The 19,984-nt window shown below is 43.7% G+C and overlaps 1 pseudogene; it reads right to left on the bottom strand.

Moving 5' to 3' along the window:
• Window positions 1-65: 65 nt before the first annotated feature.
• Window positions 66-15,514, bottom strand: LOC135536272 (neuronal acetylcholine receptor subunit alpha-3-like; annotated as a pseudogene).
• Between the last annotated feature and the right edge of the window lie 4,470 nt (window positions 15,515-19,984).

The following is a 19,984-nucleotide window of genomic DNA, read 5'->3' as shown; positions in this document are numbered from 1 at the left end:
TTGGTCTGAGAGTTGGGCTAAGACTTGGTCTGAGAGTTGGGCTAAGACTTGGTCTGAGAGTTGGGCTAAGAGTTGGTCTGAGAGCCGGGTCTGAGAGTTGGGCCAAGAGTTGGTCCGAGAGTTGTTCAGAGAGTTGGTCTGAGTTAGAGTTGGGTGCCAAGAGTTGGGCTGAAGACTTGGGCTGAGAGTTGGGCTAAGAGTTGGCTGAGAGTTGGGCTAAGAGTTGGGCTGAGAGTTGGGCTGAGAGTTGGGCTGAGAGTTGGGCTGAGAGTTGGGCTGAGAGTTGTGCTAAGAGAGTTGGGCTAAGAGGTCTGTGGGCTAAGTTGGGCTGAGTTGGGCTGGAGAGTTGGGCTGAGAGTTGGGCTAAGAGTTGGGCTGAGAGTTGGGCTGAGAGTTGTGCTAAGAGTTGGGCTAAGAGTTGGGCTGAGAGTTGGGCTGAGAGTTGGGCTGAGAGTTGTGCTAAGAGTTAGGCTGAGAGTTGGGCTGAGAGTTGGGCTGAGAGTTGGGCTGAGAGTTGGGCTGAGAGTTGGTCTAAGAGTTGAGCTAACAGTTGAGCTAACAGTTGAGATACGAGTTGAGCTAATTCTCTCTCTTACCTGAGGAAGACGGACCTGACCCAGCCCGGCATGGTGTGGGTCATTGGTGTACGATAGTGGACGTTCAAGACGAACACGGTGATGACGATGGAGAGGGTGACGAAGATCATAGTGAAGAGGAGGTACTCCCGATGAGGGGGATGACCAGGGAGGTGGACGGGATGGTCTCAGTGATCACCAGAAGGAACACAGTGAGGGAGAGGAGGACAGAGATACAGAGGGTCACCTGTTGGGTGAGGGAGAGAGAGAGAGAGAGAGAGAGAGAGAGAAAGAGAGAGAAAGAGAGAGAAAGAGAGAGAAAGAGAGAAAGAGAGAAAGAGAGAGAGAGAGAGAGAGAGAGAGAGAGAGAGAGAGAGGAGGGAGAGAGAGAGAGGGAGGGAGAGAGAGAGGAGGGAGAGAGAGGAGAGAGAGGAGAGAGAGGGAGAGAGAGAGGAGGGAGAGAGAGAGAGAGAGAGAGAGAGAGAGAGAGAGGGAGAGAAAGATGAACGCTGTAAAAGGTCCAGCATGTGTTGTTTATTGACCTAGGAGGAAGGAATTATTATTTCATTCCCATTGCATGTACATGTACACTACACACACAATATGGCTAATATAGCACGGCCTTAGCCGTGGTATATTGGCCATATACCACACCCCCTCATGCCTTATTGATTGAATATAATATAATAAAACGAGTAGTTCTATATAATAATGTAACATATGTAGCAGACACTTTTATCGATAGCAACTTACAGTAGTTATGTGAAGTAGGGTCTGCACACTCAGTTTCTCCGACACATGACCCTGTGTTGGTGGATTTGAGGGCGGACCCTACTTCATTACTATAGCAACATGCTTTAGCATTATTACGGTGCCTATAGGAAGTATTCATCCCCTTGGACTTTTTCCACATTTTGTTGTGTCTCAACCTGGAATTCAAACGCATTTCATTGAGATCTCCTTGTCACTGACTTTGACAGGAAGTTATTTTTTATTGTCAAAGTCAAAAGAGAATTTGAATTCGAACAAATGTTAATGATTAATAAAAAATGAAAAAAACATTTCAAATAAGTAGAAAATGTGTAATTTTTTAAGGACAATTTCAACAAGATCTTCATTTTATAATTTGTAGCAATTCATAATTTGTGATTTGTTTAATTTCTTTGACTGCAGATTGTATAAAATATAAAATGTCAGTTTTCACATACTATATAGTGTAGATGCTGGTTTGTTGCTGGAGATAATGGAAAATAGATTGTAACACAACAACATGACAACAGACATGACCACAAAGATGGTCAACACAGTCAACACAACAAGATGTGGTAAAGTCCAAGGGGTGTGGACACTTCCTGCAGGCACCGTACCTTCTCTCCACAGTCGGAGGGCAGGTAGAAGACCAGGACTGTTAAAAAAGAGATGAGGAGACAGGGGATGATGAGGTTGATGGTGTAGAAGAGAGGCAGGCGTCTGATGTAGAAGGAGTAGGTGATGTCTGGGTAGATCTCCTCGCAACAGTTGTACTTGATGTCGTGCTTGTAGCCCGGAGCATCGATGATCTCCCACTCGCCGCTCTCCCAGAAGTCTTTGAGGTTGACCTGAGGTAGGTGACATCGGGTTAATTGAGAGCTTGATTCTGAGTAGTTATTTCATAAACATGCATTCATCTTGGTTGGATTACACAATTCTAAAGAATGGATTCAGTGACTGAGATTTAGATTAAAGGACTTACAATAGTCAAGTATTGAACACTGGACAAGACTGTAACTACCAATAGGATACCACAACATTGGGGAGAAAAAGGGGTAAAAAAACCAACAAAGATTTCAACACTACCCATAATTATTTTATAGCTCTATACCACAAAATGGTGTATCAGAAAATGGATGTGCAAATATTTTTCTAACCTTTGACCCAATGAGCACCAGGTCGATCTTGGCCTTGTCGTAGGTCCAGGAGCCAAACTTCATGGAGCAGTTCTGGTAGTCAAAGGGGAAGTAGGTGATGTCCATGGGGCAGGAGGACTTAAAGATGGTGGGAACCAGGTGACTGTACTGTCAAACTTCAACAGAGCTTTGGTCTTATCTTCAACCAGGAAGTCTCCTACAGCACTGAAGTGGAGAGAGAGGAAAGAGTTGTGTTGGAGAGAGAGGAAGAGGGAGATTTATTTTATGTCACCTTTATTTAACTGGGTAGGCTAGTTGAGAACAAGTTCTCATTTACAACTGCGACCTGGCCAAGATAAAGCATAGCAGTGTGAACAGACAACAACACAGAGTTACACATGGAGTAAACATGTCAATAACTAAATAACTAAATAATAAGTCAATAACACAGTAGAGAAAAAAAAGAAAGAGTCTATATACATTGTGTGCAAAAAGGCATGAGGAGGTAGGCGAATAATTACAATTTAGCAGATTAACACTGGAGTGATAAATGATCAGATGGTCATGTACAGGGAGAGATACTGGTGTGCAAAAGAGCAGAAAAGTAAATAAAGAAAAACAGTATGGGGATGAGGTAGGTAAATTGGGTGGGCTATTTACAATGGGCTAGCTGCAGTGATCGGTTAGCTGCTCAGATAGCAGATGTTTAAAGTAGGTGAGGAGATAAAAGTCTCCAACTTCAGCGATTTTTGCAATTCGCTCCAGTCACAGGCAGCAGAGAACTGGAAGGAAAGGCGGCCAAATGAGGTGTTGGCTTTAGGAGGATCAGTGAGATACATCTGCTGGAGCGCGTGCTACGGGTGGGTGTTGCCATCGTGACCAGTGAACTGAGATAAGGCGGAGCTTTACCTAGCATGGACTTGTTGATGACCTGGAGCCAGTGGGTCTGGTGACAAATATGTAGCGAGGGCCAGCCGACTAGAGCATACAGGTTGCAGTGGTGGGTGGTATAAGGTGCTTTAGTAACAAAATGGATGGCACTGTGATAAACTGCATCCAGTTTGCTGAGTAGAGTATTGGAAGCTATTTTGTAGATGACATCGCCGAAGTCGAGGATCGTTAGGATAGTCAGTTTTACTAGGGTAAGTTTGGTGGCGTGAGTGAAGGAGGCTTTGTTGCGAAATAGAAAGCCGAGTCTAGATTTGATTTTAGATGTTTGATATGAGTCTGGAAGGAGAGTTTACAGTCTAGCCAGACACCTAGATACTTATAGATGTCCACATATTCTAGGTCGGAACCATCCAGGGTGGTGATGCTAGTCGGGCGTGCGGGTGCAGGCAGCGAACGGTTGAAGAGCATGCATTTAGTTTTACTAGCGTTTAAGAGCAATTGGAGGCCACGGAAGGAGTGTTGTATGGCATTGAAGCTTGTTTGGAGGTTAGATAGTACAGTGTCCAAGGAAGGGCCAGAGGTATACAGAATGGTGTCATCTGCGTAGAGGTGGATCAGGGAATCGTCCGCAGCAAGAGCAACATCATTGATATATACAGAGAAAAGAGTCGGCCTGAGAATTGAACCCTGTGGCACCCCATAGAGACTGGGGAAGGTGAGAGATCAGAAAGAAAGAAACAATGGAAGTGAGGAGGATATTGTTGTTACACTATGAGAAGAGCTTTCCTTTGTGATAAGGGCATTTTAATGTTAATATTTTGCATTGTATATTGGAATAAAAGCAAATAAAAATAATAAGGATATGAAATTAATCGAAAATTAAACCCATAGAAAATGGAAATAGTTTGTATAAATGTCTTTAAAATCTCTCTTCACAAACAGTTCAGTTCAGCACCTACTTTAGTACTTGGTCCTGTGTGTCTCAGTTGATAAGAGCAACACCAAGTTTGTCAGTTCAATATCCACATTGATCTCATACACATACTAAAAAATGACTGCTCTCACAGAAAAAATATCTGCTAAGTGACATGGCAAAATCACTTGTTATAAAACACTAAGTCACGACTCACTTGTTACAGCACTATGTCATGTTGTTATAGAGCACTATGTCATGTTGTTAGAGAGCACTATGTCAGGTTGTTAGAGAGCACTATGTCAGGTTGTTAGAGAGCACTATCTCATGTTGTTATAGAGCACTATGTCAGGTTGTTATAGAGTACAATGTCAGGTTGTTATACAGCACTATGCCAGGTTGTTAGAGAACACTATGCCAGATTGTTCTAGAGCACTATGAAATGTTGTTATAGAGTACTATGTCAGGCTGTTATACAGCACTATGCCAGGTTGTTATAGAGTATTATGTCAGGGTTATTATAGAGCACTATGTCAGGTTGTTATAGAGCACTATGTCAGGCTGTATAGAGCACTATGTCAGGTTGTTATACAGCACTATGCCAGGTTGTTATACAGCACTATGCCAGGTTGTTATACAGCACTCATGCCAGGTTGTTATACAGCACTATGCCAGGTTGTTATAGAGCACTATGTCCTGTTGTTATAGAGTACTATGTTAGGTTGTTATAGAGTACAATGTCAGGTTGTTATAGAGTACTATGTCAGGTTGTTATAGAGTACAATGTCATGTTGTTATAGAGTACTATGTCAGGTTGTTATAGAGTACTATGTCAGGTTTTGTTATAGAACACTATGTCATGTTGTTATAGAGTACAATGTCAGGTTGTTATAGACCACTATGTCAGGTTGTTATAGAGCACTATGTCAGGTTGTTATAGAGCACTATGTCTGACTCACTTGTTATAAAGCACTATGTCAGGTCTCCAGATCTTGTTGGATGGAACTCTGATGAACTCAATCCCATCAAACTCTACTGGGGCCCAGCTCAGTTTGTAGTCGTTCCAGATCTGAAACACAAACACAGCATGAATGAGTGTATGTGTGTGTGTTAGGGAGTCATCTTAAGAAGAAAGGAAGATAGCAAGATACACACGCACAAATATGCAAATATGCACACACATTGTCCTGATAGATATTAGAGATTAATCGTTCTGATATTGATGACATTAGAAATAATATTAAAAAAGATATATGTCAGTTCTGATATAGACATTAGAGATATCCTTCTGATATAGATATTAGAGATATCGTCCTGATATAGACATTAGAGATATCGTATAGCTGATATAGACCTTCATAGATAGAGATATCGTGCTGATATAGACATTAGATATATTGTTCTGATATAGATATTAGGAGATATCCTTCTGTTAAAGATATTAGAGATATTGTCCTGATATAGACAGAGATATCGTCCTGATATAGACATTAGAGATATCGTCTGATAAATATTAGAGATATCCTTCTGATATAGACATTACAGATATCCTTCTGATAATGACATTAGAGATATCGTTCTGATATAGATATTAGATATCGTCCTGATATAGACATTAGAGATATCCTTCTGATATAGATATTAGAGATTTCCTTCTTATATAGATAGAGATATCCTTCTGATAATGACAGAGATATCGTTCTGATATAGATATTAGAGATATCGTTCTGATATAGATATTAGAGATTTCCTTCTGTTATAGATATTAGAGATATCCTTCTGATATAGATATTAGAGACTGAAATGATTCGTAGTATCACCGTCTTAAAACAATTCCATGTGTTAGCTTAGATTGGGCTTAGACTTTTAAGAAGTTTAAATAAAGTGTAGCCTACTGAATATTATTCAATCACCATGAATGCCTTTGATTGGCTCTTCAATCAAATAACTACAGGTCTTACGGTAAAAAATGTTCTTCAAAGCAGCTTGCCTGGTAACACACACACACACACACACACACAAGCAAACACACACACACACACACCCACACACAAGCAAACACACACACAAGCAAACACACACACAATTGATTATCTTATTAACATTTTGAAGTAAGCAGCTGTAATAATGGGGGGCATATTTAATTTCCTGTTTCTAGCTACGTTTATGCTCCCATTTGTTACCTATGAGAGCGCTAAAGTTTGTCAGCCATGTAGCTTCATGCTAGGCTAGCTTTCCCATTTGGTTCCTATGAGAGTGCTAACATTTGTCAGACATGTAGCTTCATGCTAGGCTAGCTTTCCCATTTGGTTCCTATGAGAGCGCTGAGGTTTGTTAGTCACGTCACGATCTGAAAAGGGATTGTGTTAATATGATGGATCTTTGAATACTAAACAAGCTTCTAAGCTTCAATTACTAAAGTCGCAGCTGCTATTGCAAAGATAAGCCACAAATGACGTGTGAATCAATGTTTCTTAAAATCTTTAGTCGTTAGGCACTATGTTAGTTTTCTCTTTCAACTCATAATATTATCATGAAAGAGACAGAAGTCATTTCACATTTCTACATGACATATTTATTTCAAATGAGTCCTGAGTAAATAATTGTGTACAAAGTATTAAAAACACCTTCCAAATAATGAGTTCTCCTCAGAAAAGCCTCAATTTGTCAGGACATGGACTCTACAAAATGTTGACAGCGTTCTACAGGGATACTGGCCCATGTTGACTCCAATGCTTCCCACAGTTGTGTCAAGTTGGCTGGATGTCCTTTGGGTGGTGGACCATTCTTGATAAACACAGGAAATTGTTGAGTGTGAAAAACCCAGCAGAGTTGCAGTTCTTGACACACTCAAACTGGTGCACCTGACACCTACTACCATACCCCATTCACACACTTAAATCTGTAGTCTTGCCCATTCACCCTCTGAATGAAACACACAATCCATATTTCAATTGTCTCAAGGCTTAAAAGTCCTTCTTTAACCTGTCTCCTCCCCTTCATCTACACTGATTGAAGTGGATTTAACAAGTGACATCAATAAGGGATCATCGCTGATCACCTGGATTCACCTGGTCAGTTTGTCATGAAAAGAGCAGGTGTTCCTAATGTTTTGTACCCTCAGTGTATGTCTGACAGAGAGTTAAATATTGAAATGATGCCCGAATGGAAAACAAAAATGTGTCATTTTGGACAGGTATACACTGTTTAAAGTGTTGACATGTGTGTACTGAAGTACTGGGAGTGTATGGTACTCTCTGTAAGAGCTTTAACATGTTAACTCTAACATGCATGCTTGACTGATCAGAGAGAGTGAGAGAGTGAGAGAGTGTGAGAGTGTGAGAGTGTGAGAGAGTGAGAGAGTGAGAGAGAGAGAGAGAGTGAGAGAGTGAGAGAGAGAGAGATTGATATTATAGTGTTTCGGCCAGTACCGGTATACTCAAGGTTAGGATGGGTATTTCACCCAGAGACAGATGGAAAGAGCTAGAGAAGGGAGAGAAGCTCTCTAGAGGTCAGTAGTTCCAGAGAAGTCACCTGGCTATCTAGAGGTCAGTAGTTCATGTAGTTCCAGAGAAGTCACCAAGCTCTCTAGAGGTCAGTAAGTTCATGTAATTCCAGAGAAGTCACCTAGCTCTCTAGAGGTCAGTAGTTCCAGAGAAGTCACCTAGCTCTCTAGAGGTCAGTAGTTCCAGAAAAGTCACCTGGCTCTCTAGAGGTCAGTAGTTCCAGAGAAGTCACCTAGCTGTCTAGAGGTCAGTAAGTTCATGTAGTTCCAGAGAAGTCACCTGGCTCTCTAGAGGTCAGTAGTTCCAGAGAAGTCACCTGGCTATTTTGAGGTCAGTAGTTCCAGAGAAGTCACCTAGCTCTCTAGAGGTCAGTAGTTCCAGAGAAGTCACCTAGCTCTCTAGAGGTCAGTAGTTCCAGAAAAGTCACCTGGCTCTCTAGAGGTCAGTAGTTCCAGAGAAGTCACCTAGCTCTCTAGAGGTCAGTAAGTTCATGTAGTTCCAGAGAAGTCACCTAGCTCTCTAGAGGTCAGTAGTTCATGTAGTTCCAGAGAAGTCACCTGGCTCTCTAGAGGTCAGTAGTTCCAGAGAAGTCACCAAGCTCTCTAGAGGTCAGTAGTTCATGTAGTTCCAGAGAAGTCATCAAGCTCTCTAGAGGTCGGTAGTTCCAGAGAAGTCACCTAGCTCTCTAGAGGTCAGTAGGTCATGTAGTTCCAGAGAAGTCACCTGGCTCTCTAGAGGTCAGTAGTTCCAGAGAAGTCACCTATCTCTCTAGAGGTCAGTAGTTCCAGAGAAGTCACCTAGCTCTCTAGAGGTCAGTAGTTCCAGAAAAGTCACCTGGCTCTCTAGAGATCAGTAGTTCCAGAGAAGTCACCTAGCTTACTAGAGGTCAGTAAGTTCATGTAGTTCCAGAGAAGTCACCTAGCTCTCTAGAGGTCAGTAGTTCCAGAGAAGTCACCTAGCTCTCTAGAGGTCAGTAGTTCCAGAGAAGTCACCTAGCTCTCTAGAGGTCAGTAAGTTCATGTAGTTCCAGAGAAGTCACCTAGCTCTCTAGAGGTCAGTAGTTCCAGAGAAGTCACCTAGCTCTCTAGAGTTCAGTAGTTCCAGAGAAGTCACCTAGCTCTCTAGAGGTCAGTAGTTCCAGAGAAGTCACCTGGCTATCTTGAGGTTAGTAGGTCATGTAGTTCCAGAGAAGTCACCTAGCTTTCTAGAGTTCAGTAGTTCCAGAGAAGTCACCTGGCTCTCTAGAGGTCAGTAGTTCCAGAGAAGTCACCTAGCTCTCTAGAGGTCAGTAGTTCATGTAGTTCCAGAGAAGTCACCTGGCTCTCTAGAGGTCAGTAGTTCCAGAGAAGTCACCTAGCTCTCTAGAGGTCAGTAGTTCCAGAGAAGTCACCTAGCTCTCTAGAGGTCAGTAGTTCCAGAGAAGTCACCTAGCTCTCTAGAGGTCAGTAGTTCATGTAGTTCCAGAGAAGTCACCTGGCTCTCTAGAGGTCAGTAGTTCCAGAGAAGTCACCAAGCTCTCTAGAGGTCAGTAGTTCATGTAGTTCCAGAGAAGTCACCAAGCTCTCTAGAGGTCGGTAGTTCCAGAGAAGTCACCTAGCTCTCTAGAGATCAGTAGGTCATGTAGTTCCAGAGAAGTCACCTAGCTCTCTAGAGGTCAGTAGTTCATGTAGTTCCAGAGAAGTCACCTAGCTCTCTAGAGGTCAGTAGTTCTAGAGAAGTCACCTAGCTCTCTAGAGGTCAGTAGTTCCAGAGAAGTCACCTAGCTATCTAGAGGTCAGTAGTTCCAGAGAAGTCACCTAGCTCTCTAGAGGTCAGTAGGTCATGTAGTTCCAGAGAAGTCACCTGGCTCTCTAGAGGTCAGTAGTTCCAGAGAAGTCACCTGGCTATCTTGAGGTCAGTAGTTCCAGAGAAGTCACCTAGCTCTCTAGAGGTCAGTATTTTCCAGAGAAGTCACCAAGCTCTCTAGAGGTCAGTAGTTCATGTAGTTCCAGAGAAGTCACCTGGCTCTCTAGAGGTCGGTAGTTCCAGAGAAGTCACCTAGCTCTCTAGAGGTCAGTAGTTCATGTAGTTCCAGAGAAGTCACCTGGCTCTCTAGAGGTCAGTAGTTCCAGAGAAGTCACATAGCTCTCTAGAGGTCAGTAGTTCATGTAGTTCCAGAGAAGTCACCTGGCTCTCTAGAGGTCAGTAGTTCCAGAGAAGTCACCTAGCTCTCTAGAGGTCAGTAGTTCCAGAGAAGTCACCAAGCTCTCTAGAGGTCAGTAGTTCCAGAGAAGTCACCTAGCTCTCTAGAGGTCAGTAGTTACAGAGAAGTCACCAAGCTCTCTAGAGGTCAGTAGTTCATGTAGTTCCAGAGAAGTCACCTGGCTCTCTAGAGGTCGGTAGTTCCAGAGAAGTCACCTAGCTCTCTAGAGGTCAGTAGTTCATGTAGTTCCAGAGAAGTCACCTGGCTCTCTAGAGGTCAGTAGTTCCAGAGAAGTCACATAGCTCTCTAGAGGTCAGTAGTTCATGTAGTTCCAGAGAAGTCACCTGGCTCTCTAGAGGTCAGTAGTTCCAGAGAAGTCACCTAGCTCTCTAGAGGTCAGTAGTTCCAGAGAAGTCACCAAGCTCTCTAGAGGTCAGTAGTTCCAGAGAAGTCACCTAGCTCTCTAGAGGTCAGTAGTTCCAGAGAAGTCACCTAGCTCTCTAGAGGTCAGTAGTTCCAGAGAAGTCACCAAGCTCTCTAGAGGTCAGTAGTTCCAGAGAAGTCACCTAGCTCTCTAGAGGTCAGTAGTTCCAGAGAAGTCACCTGGCTCTCTAGAGGTCAGTAGTTCATGACAGCGGGCCATAGATCCTCCAGAGGCTCTGTTCAGTGTAGCATGGCCACAGTGAAGCATATTGATTAAGGACTGGATGAATGTCTCCACACAGAGGGACACACAATCTCAAAGGCACACACACACACACACACGCATGAACGCAGGCACGTACACACACAGTGGAAGCAAGGGTCCTATATTCATATTGATGTTTGACATGAACAAAATCAGACGGCTCCCTCCCTCCCCTCCCTGCCTCACCCCATCCCTGCCTCACCCCATCCCCTAGTAGACCTCTGAGGGAACATATTAGTCATCAATAAGATCATTGTGTGTGTGTGTGTGTGTGTGTGTGTGTGTGTGTGCGTGCGTGCGTGCGTGCGTGCGTGCGTGCGTACTTACGTGTCTCAGCCACAGATTTGTCTCCATGATCTGATTCACTTCATCCTACAGACAAGAAACAGATCATAGGTCAGCCTATGGCAGTGTGTGTGTGTGTGTGTGTGTGTCTGCGTGTGTGTGTGTGTTTGTGCAATGACTGTGTGTGTATTATTCCCATTTGTGCCATACACAGCCACCGCAGTCAGATAACCAGTCAAAACAGTAGAGTAATCTTATTAAATGTCACCTCTAACAACTGAAAATCTCAGCTGCGTCCCTACTCCCTACATACAGCACTTCATAAATACCTATTCCCTATATAGTGAACTACTTAACTAGCTATTCCCTATATAGTGAACTACTTAACTGCCTATTCCCTATATAGTGAACTACTTAACTACCTATTCCCTATATAGTGCACTACTTAACTACCTATTCCCTATATAGTGCACTACTTAACTGCCTATTCCCTATATAGTGAACTACTTAACTGCCTATTCCCTATATAGTGCACTACTTAACTGCCTATTCCCTATATAGTGCACTACTTAACTACCTATTCCCTATATAGTGCACTACTTGACTACCTATTCGCTATATAGTGAACTACTTAACTACCTATTCCCTACAGAGAGCACTTCATAACTACCTATTCCCTATATAGTGAACTACTTAACTACCTATTCCCTATATAGTGAACTACTTAACTACCTATTCCCTACAGAGAGCACTTCATAACTACCTATTCCCTATATAGTGAACTACTTAACTACCTATTCCCTACAGAGAGCACTTCATAACTACCTATCCCCTATATATGGGTAAAATTAGAATTGTAACTGGAGTGGAAGTCAAATGTAACTGGGGTATAATTAGAATTATAACTGGGGTAGAATTAGAATTGTAACTGGGGTAGAATTAGAATTGTAACTGGGGTAGAATTAGAATTGTAACTGGGGTAGACGTCAAATGTAACTGGGGTAGACGTCGAATTGTAACTGGGGTAGAATTAGAATTGTAACTGGGGTAGAATTAGAATTGTAACTGGGGTAGAATTAGAATTGTAACTGGGGTAGAATTAGAATTGCAACTGGGGTAGAATTAGAATTGCAACTGGGGTGGAATTAGAATTGTAACTGGGGTAAAATTAGAATAGTAACTGGGATAGAATTAGAATTGTAACTGGGGTAGAATTAGAATTGTAACTGGGGTAGAATTAGAATTGCAACTGGGGTGGAATTAGAATTCTAACTGGGGTAGAATTAGAATTCTAACTGGGGTAGAATTAGAATTGTAACTGGGGTAGAATTAGAATTGTAACTGGAGTAGAATTAGAATTGTAACTGGGGTAAAATTAGAATTGTAACTGGGGTAGAATTAGAATTGTAACTGGAGTAGAATTTGAAATGTAACTGGCGTAGATTTAGAATTGTAACTGGGGTAGAATTAGAAATGTAACTGGGTTGTGCCGTGGTGGAGATCTTTGTGGTCTATACTCGGCTTTGTCTCAGGATGGTAAGTTGGTGGTTGAAGATATCCCTCTAGTGGTGTGGGGGCTGTGCTTTGGCAAAGTGGGTGGGGTTATCTCCTTCCTGATTGGCCTTGTCCGGGGGTATCATCGGATGGGGCCGCAGTGTCTCCTGACCCCTCCTGTCTCAGCCTCCAGTATTTATGCTGCAGTAGTTTGTGTCGGGGGCTAGGGTCAGTTTGTTATATCTGGAGTACTTCTCCTGTCCTATCCGGTGTCCTGTGTGAATTTAAGTGTGCTCTCTCTAATTCTCTCTTTCTTTCTCTCTCTCGGAGGACCTGAGCCCTAGGACCATGCCTCGGGACTACCTGGCATGATGACTCCTTGCTGTCCCCAGTCCACCTGGCCGTGCTGCTGCTCCAGTTTCAACTGTTGTCTGTCATTATTATTATCTGACCATACTGGTCATTTATGAACATTTGAACATCTTGGCCATGTTCTGTTATAATCTCCACCCGGCACAGCCAGAAGAGGACTGGCCACCCCACATAGCTTGGTTCGTCTCTAGGTTTCTTCCTAGGTTTTGGCCTTTCTAGGGAGTTGTCCTAGCCACCGCACTTTGAGATATCAGCTGATGTACGAAGGGCTATATAAATACATTTGATTTGATTAGATTTTAATTGTAACTGGGGTGAAATTAGAATTGTAACTGGAGTAGAATTGGAATTGTAACTGGGGTAGAATTAGAATTGTAACTGGGGTAGAATTAGAATTGTAACTGGGGTAGAATTAGAATTGTAACTGGGGTAGAATTAGAATTGTAACTGGAGAAGAATTAGAATTGTAACTGGAGTAGAATTGGAATTGTAACTGGGGTAGAATTAAAATTGTAACTGGGGTAGAATTGTAACTGGAGTAGAATTGGAATTGTAACTGGGGTAGAATTAGAATTGTAACTGGGGTAGAATTAGAATTGTAACTGGAGAAGAATTAGAATTGTAACTGGAGAAGAATTAGAATTGTAACTGGAGTAGAATTGGAATTGTAACTGGAGTAGAATTAGAATTGTAACTGGAGTAGAATTGGAATTGCAACTGGGGTAGAATTAGAATTGTAACTGGGGTAGAATTAGAATTGTAACTGGAGTAGAATTGGAATTGTAACTGGGGTAGAATTAGAATTGTAACTTGGAGTAGAATTAGAATGGATTTGAGCCCTTATCTCTAATCCTTTCCTTCCCATTCTTAAGGCTTGGTTTGACTGACATGACAGAATGACTGCCAGGCTGTATCACAACCGGCCGTGATTGGGAGTCCCATACAGCGTCGTCCATGTTTGGCCGTGTGTAGGGAGTCCGTCATGTTTGGCCGGTGTAGGCCGTCATGGGGAGTCCCATATGTTTGGCCGGTGTAGCGTCATGGGAGTCCCATGGTGTAGGCCGTCATTGGGAGTCCCATACAGCAGTCCATGTTTGGCCAGTGTAGGCCATCGGGAGTCCCATTGTCCATGTTTGGCCGGTGTAGGCCGTCATCGGGAATCCCATACAGCGTCGTCCAGGTTTGGCCGGTGTAGGCCGTCATAGGGAGTCCCATGCAGCGTCGTCCATGTTTGGCCGGTGTAGCGTCGGGAGTCCCATACAGCGTCGTCCAGGTTTGGCCGGTCTCATTGGGAGTCCCATACAGCGTCGTCCATGTTTGGCCGGTGTAGGCCGTCATTGGGAGTCCCATACAGCGTCGTCCATGTTTGGCCGGTGTAGGCCGTCATCGGGAGTCCCATACAGCGTCAGGTTTGGCCGGTGTAGGCCGTCATCGGGAGTCCTATACAGCGTCGTCCATGTTTGGCCGGTGTAGGCCGTCATCGGGAGTCCCATACAGCGTCGTCCAGGTTTGGCCGGTGTAGGCCGTCATCGGGAGTCCCATACAGCGTCGTCCATGTTTGGCCGGTGTAGGCCGTCATCGGGAGTCCCATACAGCGTCGTCCATGTTTGGCCGGTGTAGGCCGTCATCGGGAGTCCCATACAGCGTCGTCCAGGTTTGGCCGGTGTAGGCCGTCATGGAGTCCCATGGGAGTCCAGGTTTGGCCGGTGTAACAAACAATTTGTTCTGAACTGACTTGCCTAGTTAAATAACGGTTCAATTAAAAAAATGTAAATAACCGACTAACAGGCCTGAATGGCTGACAGCTGCAATAGTAGTATTCAGGTGGAAGTCAATGACCCTGTTCCCCTCAACCCTTATTAATACACTGGCTCATCTGACCTCACACACACACACACACACACACACACACACACACACACACACACACACACACACACACACACACACACACACACACACACACACACACACACACACACACACACACACACACACACACACCTAAGATCACCTGCTGACAGTGCTGATGTGTCACTCATTCCTAATCGTCATAGCAGTAAACCGCCCACCTTCATATGTGTCTTAATCCAAGCTTTACCCTGACAATAGGTTTATAACCTGATTGGTTCATTCACTTTGAACCATGCCTCTGTTATCTTCCCAAAGTGGATTTTTTCCTCTATTCTGTTCTTTACGTGAGAGAAATCTAATCTGACTAAAGCAGGGGCATTATTCACAGAGCAGATGAGTGCACGTACACACACACACACACACACACACACACACACACACACACACACACACCCACACCACACACACACACACACACACACACACACACACACACACACACACAGCTGGGTGGGCACTTTTAGTGAGATTAGATTCTGACCACATTACTCTCATTCATCAGAAAAAGCTAATGGAATGTGGGTGTGTGTTTGTGTATCTGTGCACGGTACATGGTGTGTTTCTGTGTGTATGCTCAGGTACGGGTGTGTGCATTCATGCTTGTTTGTGTGTTTTTTGTGTGTGTATGCGTTCCTGTGTGTGTACATCTGTGTGTGTGTGTGACTTACCACTTTTACGAGCTGTGACATGGAAACCTCAAACTCCACGGTGACGGGGTCTGAGACGTTCTCCACCGGCCTGATAAACTGGTTGTACCTCCGGAACAGCCTCCTGAACAACCTGTCCTCCCCTTTAGAGGAGAAGCAGTCTGGAGGAGGAGAGAGGGGGTAGGAAAGAAATGGAGGAGAGGGGGAGAGGATGAGGGAGAGGGAGGGGAGGGGAGAGGAAAGGGGGGTTGGAAAGAAATGGAGAAGGAGAGGGGGAGGGGAGAGGGGGAGGGGTTGAAGAGAGAGAAAGAAGATAAACAGAATCCGTATACAGACCCTTTTCCTGTTTCTATGTCTTGGTGTCACCTGCTGTTAGCAAAACTAAAAATTACAATTCACTTCACTCACTGTTGATCCTTTGATTGTATATGGTCAAGGTATAGTTTACCAACATAGCAGCTTAACCCAGAATCAGACTGTGTCACTAACAGAGACACAGAGAGAGGAATGTGAATGTTAACCTATTTAAAGATCTTACTCACATCGGCTACAGAGAGCATGATCACACAGTCATCCAGAACAGCTGGTGTTCTCATGCATGGTTCAGTTGTTGCTTGCCTTGAAACGAGCATGGAAGGCATTTGGCAGGCTCTCGCAACAGGGCAGCTCACGGCTTGGTTTCTCTTTTGCAATCCGTGATAGTTTGCAAGCCCTGCCACATCCGATGAGCATCAAAGCCGGCGTAGAAGTAGGATTCGATATTAGTCCTGTATTGACATTTTCTCTGTTTGACGGCTCAGCGGAGGTTGTAGAGTGATTTCTTATAAGCGTCTGGATTAGTGTCAAGCTCCTTGCAGGCGGCAGCTCAAGCCTGTAGCTCACTGTGGATGTTGCCTGTAATCCATGGCTTCTGGATGGGAAATGTATGTACGGTCACTGTGGGGATGACATCATCGATGCACTTATTAAATGTATTAATACATTTGATGACTGATGTGGTAAACTCCTCAATGTCATCGGATGAATCCGGAACATATTCCAGTCTGTGCTAGCGAAGCAGTCCTGTAGCTTAGCAACCCTTCATCGGACCACTTCCTTCTTGAGCGCGTCACTGGAACTCCCTGTTTGAGTTTTTGCTTGTAAGCAGGAATCAGGAGGTTGGACTTATGGTCAGATTTGCCAAATTGAGAGTGAGAGAGAATTTTGTAAGCATCGCTGTGTGTGGTGTAAAGATGATCTAGAGTTTTGTAAGCATTGCTGTGTGGAGTAAAGATGATCTAGAGTTTTGTAAGCATCGCTGTGTGGAGTAAAGATGATCTAGAGTTTTGTAAGCATCGCTGTGTGTGAGTAAAGATGATCTAGAGTTTTGTAAGCATTGCTGTGTGGAGTAAAGATGATCTAGAGTTTTGTAAGCATCGCTGTGTGGAGTAAAGATGATCTAGAGTTTTGTAAGCATTGCTGTGTGGAGTAAAGATGATCTAGAGTTTTGTAAGCATTGCTGTGTGGAGTAAAGATGATCTAGAGTTTTGTAAGCATTGCTGTGTGGAGTAAAGATGATCTAGAGTTTTGTAAGCATTGCTGTGTGGAGTAAAGATGATCTAGAGTTTTGTAAGCATTGCTGTGTGGAGTAAAGATGATCTAGAGTTTTGTAAGCATTGCTGTGTGGAGTAAAGATGATCTAGAGTTTTGTAAGCATTGCTGTGTGGAGTAAAGATGATCTAGAATTTTGTAAGCATTGCTGTGTGGAGTAAAGATGATCTAGAGTTTTGTAAGCATTGCTGTGTGGAGTAAAGATGATCTAGAGTTTTGTAAGTATTGCTGTGTGGAGTAAAGATGATCTAGAGTTTTGTAAGCATTGCTGTGTGGAGTAAAGATGATCTAGAATTTTGTAAGCATTGCTGTGTGGAGTAAAGATGATCTAGAGTTTGTAAGTATTGCTGTGTGGAGTAAAGATGATCTAGAGTTTTGTAAGCATCGCTGTGTGGAGTAAAGATGATCTAGAGTTTTGTAAGCATCGCTGTCTGTAGAGTAAAGATGAGCCACGGCTCAGAGAAACATACATACTACAGTTCTTCAACAAGAACACACAAAATAGTCCATAAAACAGCAGCTATCCAATGTTGAGCCATCGTACACCAATATATGACATGCGTCTGTGACAGAGACAGAGGGCAGGATGGATTTAGAGAGAGACAGAGAGAGAAAACACGAGATGGACAGAGATATAGACAGAGAGACAGAGAGAGAGGGGGGAGAAGAGAGATTGAGAGAGAGATAGAGCGAGAGAGAGATAGACAGAGAGAGAGAGAGAGATAGACAGAGAGATCAAGAGAGAGATAGACAGAGAGAGACAGAGAGAGATAGACAGAGAGATCAAGAGAGAGAGCAGGGGGAGAGGGAAAGCGAGATCGAGAGAGAGAGAGAGAGACAGAGACAGAGAGAGAGAGAGAGAGCGGGGGGTAGAGAGGGAAAGAGAGAGATCGAGAGAGGGGTGGGGGGTTTAGAGAGATCGAGAGATAGAGAGAGAGGGGGTGGGGGGAAAGAGAGATAGAGAGATAGAGAGAGAGGGGGTGGGGGGTTTAGAGAGATCGAGAGAGGTCGCTAAAGCTTTTAGCATGTTCCTCTGGATCCCAGCACCAATGTAACATGGGTTGCGGCAGACATTTTAAGAGTTTCAAATATGGGCCCAGGGGCCAGTTCAAAGGTCATTGATAATAACCTCTCTCTCTCACTACCATCGTCACGGCAGCTCCACATATCCAGCCGTACGGAAAATGGACTGGGCTACACACACACAAGCACAGAAAGACACACACACACACACACACATAGAAAGACACACACACACACAAGCACAGAAAGACACACACACACACGCACAGAAAGACACACACACACACACAAGCACAGAAAGACACACATTTTTTAAGAAGATGGCCCGCCAGCCTCTAACGTTCCTCTGGAGGGCTGCACACACACACACACACACACACACACACACACACACACACACACACACACACACACACACACACACAGACACACACACACACAGAGAGAGAGACACACACACACACGTCTCATGGGGAGCAGTAGGGTTGAGAGACATAGAAGGGGAAACACTCCTAGACAGTACAGCATGTTCTGTCCTCTTCTCAAGCCTCTAACTCTGTGTGTGTGTGTGTCTCCCTCTCTCTCTGTGTGTGTGTGTCTCCCTCTCTCTTTGTGTGTGTGTGTCTCCCTCTCTCTCTGTGTGTGTGTGTCTCCCTCTCTCTTTGTGTGTGTGTGTCTCCCTCTCTCTTTGTGTGTGTGTGTGTGTGTCTCCCTCTCTCTTTGTGTGTGTGTGTGTGTGTGTCCTGTCCTCTCCTCTATCCCTCAGTAACAGTCTGGTCGTTCTCTACCAGACTGCAGCCATACTCACAGCAACAGGATATTTAGTATAGTTGTTCCAAAGTTCAAATTTCCAAGTGTTTAGGGTTAAGTTCAGGAATTAACTCCAATTTATTAAGGGTTAGGTATAAACTCTGAGTGGTTAAGGTAAAGGTTGACACTAAACTATCAAAAACAACTTTCTATCATTGGATTTGAACTTTGAACTTTTGGATTCAGAGGCAAATGCTTACAACCATTAACCATAAACGCCATCCACAATGCCCTAGCAATACCAAAAATGATTTGCGCGTTTTACATAGAAGCAATTCAAATGTTTGTATTTTCAAATGTGAGCATTAATAAAATAAATGGATGTTGTAAACAGAGAATTATACAAAAATATTTTAGTTTTTACTAAAGAAAATGTGAGATTTTGGATTTCAAATCAGTAAATCAGTAATTTATTTAATCCACACTGAGCTTCACTCACACGGCTGTCCTTTAATTTAAATCTACTGTACAGAGAGAGAGAGTGGGGGGAGAACTTGTACTTTAACTATAACTATTTAAATATTTAACTATTTAACTATTAATATAAATATCTATAATATATATCTACTGTACAGAGAGAGAGAGAGAGAGAGAGAGAGGTGCGAGAGGGGGTGCGAGAGAGAGAGGGTGCGAGAGAGAGAGGGTGAGAGAGAGAGAGAGAGAGAGACTAAAAGACGGTGCGAGAGAGAGAGAGAGAGAGAGAGAGACTTGTACTTTAACTATTTGTCCATCACTACAACACTGTATATCTACATATTATGACATTTGAAATGTCTTTATTCTTTTGGAAACTTTGTGAGTCTCATATTTACTGTTAATTTGTTATCATGTATTTCTTTCCTCCTCTCTCCGTCTCTCTCATCTCTCTATCCTCTCTCCTCTCTCCTCTCTCCCTCCCTCTCCTCCTCTCCTCTCCCTCTCTCTCCCTCTCTCTCTCCTCTCTCTCCTCTCTCCTCTCTATCCTCTCCCCTCCTCTCCTCTCTCATCTCTATCCTCTCCCTCCCTCTCTCTCTCTCTCTCTCTCTCTCTCTCTCTCTCTCCTCTCTCTCTCTCTCCCTCATCTCTCCCTCCTCCTTCTCCTTTTACCTCCTCTCCCTCCTCTCTCTCCTCTCTCTCCTTCCCTCCTTCCTCTCCCTCCTCTCTCTCCTCTCTCTCCTCTCCTCCATTCTCTCCTCCCTCTCTCATCTCTCTATCCTCTCTCGCCTCTC

Source organism: Oncorhynchus masou, unplaced genomic scaffold (assembly GCF_036934945.1).
Source record: "Oncorhynchus masou masou isolate Uvic2021 unplaced genomic scaffold, UVic_Omas_1.1 unplaced_scaffold_5867, whole genome shotgun sequence".
Taxonomy (NCBI): domain Eukaryota; kingdom Metazoa; phylum Chordata; class Actinopteri; order Salmoniformes; family Salmonidae; genus Oncorhynchus; species Oncorhynchus masou.
The sequence above is the reverse complement of the archived record's forward strand: the minus strand, read 5'-3'. Positions and strand labels throughout refer to the sequence as shown.